The sequence below is a fragment of the Papaver somniferum genome, unplaced genomic scaffold, assembly GCF_003573695.1.
Source record: "Papaver somniferum cultivar HN1 unplaced genomic scaffold, ASM357369v1 unplaced-scaffold_10, whole genome shotgun sequence".
In the NCBI taxonomy this organism is placed as follows: Eukaryota; Viridiplantae; Streptophyta; class Magnoliopsida; order Ranunculales; family Papaveraceae; genus Papaver; species Papaver somniferum.
Genome location: NW_020618825.1, coordinates 3,517,875 through 3,519,747, shown reverse-complemented (window position 1 = coordinate 3,519,747; position 1,873 = coordinate 3,517,875). Strand labels below are relative to the sequence as shown.

Genomic DNA, 1,873 nt, shown 5'->3' with positions numbered 1-1,873 from the left:
TGACAATTTTGTTGGAAAGATGGACACTACAGAGACCCCAAATACAAAACTAGTATGGGACGGTTAATAATGACTGGCAGTATAAAATAACCCTACTAGACATAGCAGTTTGCAGCTGCTTTAAATTTGTCTGTACAGTTCATACTGATGGTGTAAGCTATGACTTGGTCCAACACCTTACAATGTGGTTGTAAACGATCACAACCATTAGACAAGACCCAACACCACATTGAGAAAATGATATAAAATATTGATAATTAGCACCTGTTTCATAGTATTAAGACCGGCGAATGCCTCTTTAATGATTGGTACACAAAATAGGATATCAACAAGATCTTCGAATAACAATGGAAACTAGGTATACAAATTGTACTTGCATATGATGGGTTCGTATGAAGGTCGTCAAATAATGTTCCTGCAATGCTTGGGAATTGGTTTTGGCAACTTGACAGCCACAACAGAAAGTACACCTGGCTGGGGAGAACCTCAGTTACCATAGCTTGTTGCAGATGCATATTCATGTGTGCATGACCTCTGCATTCTCCTAAACATGCAATTGACCAGCTTAAATTTCATAAAAAATGGAAGAACAAAACAAGCATCTTACACAACACAATGACTCACTCCAAAATACATCATATTAATTTCATCAAAAATTATATTTACGCACAATTAGTATGACCCCGAGACAGTTGTGATTGTACATGGGTCATTAACAACAAAACAGCCGTACACTTCTATCATTCTATAATCCAAGAACACCCTAGTCCCCTTTTTTGTTTTATCCTATGTTGAATCTCTATCACATGTTAGATTTTTATGTTTCTTATTCTGGCATATAACTGCTGCATTTTGCACACAATATACCATCACTAAGTTATCTCTCTGCAATCTAAATAAGTGTTGGAGACGTATCCTGCCTATACAGATTATGAAAGTGAAGGATTTTGACCTTGTGCAGCTATAAATCTTTGAAACCACTAACAAATATAAACATGCTTATGACACAAATGGAAACAAGTTTTTGCCATCAGTTCCAAACATGCATTAGAGGCTCCCGAACCTTGTGATCGAAAGCTTGTATATTTTCTAGACAAGCTGAATAATGGCGATGGACTTGTAGAAAATAACGGAACCTGCCAGGAGGGAACGACTGTAACCAAGCTGACTTTTAACCAGCTCTGGCTATAGTTGCCATGGGGTTTGCGGTGGGATTTTGGGGTTTGTTCTTTTTTTTTTGCTTGTAAAGGAACGGAAATGGTGGTTTCTGTATTGGAGAACTATAGACTCTTATTCAGTTAAAATAGTTGAAGGATGTATTCATAAAAATTGATAGTTCTAAAAATGAGTTTTTTTTCTACATCAATGAGAAAGATTACTATAGTTGCGATCTAAATAGGTTTCTATATCATTATCTAAAGCAGTGACAACTGACAATTCAAGTCCGCTATCTTTTCTAACAAATTCAATCATATCATAACCCAAAACAACAAAAAATTTAACAGAGAAGAACACTTATGCTATGGGTTTGCAAATAAAAGATTAGGTTTACCTCTTGAAGCTTCCCTTTAAGTATCAAAAAACTGATTGCAATATCACGACAACAGCTTTCACAGTGACGCTTTCTTTGGTTTTAGTAAGCTATTTAATTCATGTCAAGCAATTTATCAAACATTTAGCATTTACCGAACTTGATAAGAATGAATAATTGTTGACTGTAAATCACCCTCAAATAATCTTATAAACAGTATCACAATTTTGAGTTTGTAAAACCCTACCACATCCAGTTAGTACTCAATAATGCCTATAAATGATGCAGAATCAAGAGAATATCCCCATAGCAGAGGAGAGCAGAAGTTCCGCGGATAAGGTC

At 35.7% G+C, this 1,873-nt stretch overlaps 1 long non-coding RNA gene across 1 annotated transcript; it reads right to left on the bottom strand.

Moving 5' to 3' along the window:
- Positions 1-296: 296 nt before the first annotated feature.
- Positions 297-1,873, bottom strand: LOC113326716. The gene is made up of 3 exons (XR_003348496.1): positions 1,779-1,873; positions 1,553-1,641; positions 297-544 (listed from the first exon to the last, which is right to left on the bottom strand). It is a non-coding gene; the product is annotated as an uncharacterized LOC113326716 (long non-coding RNA).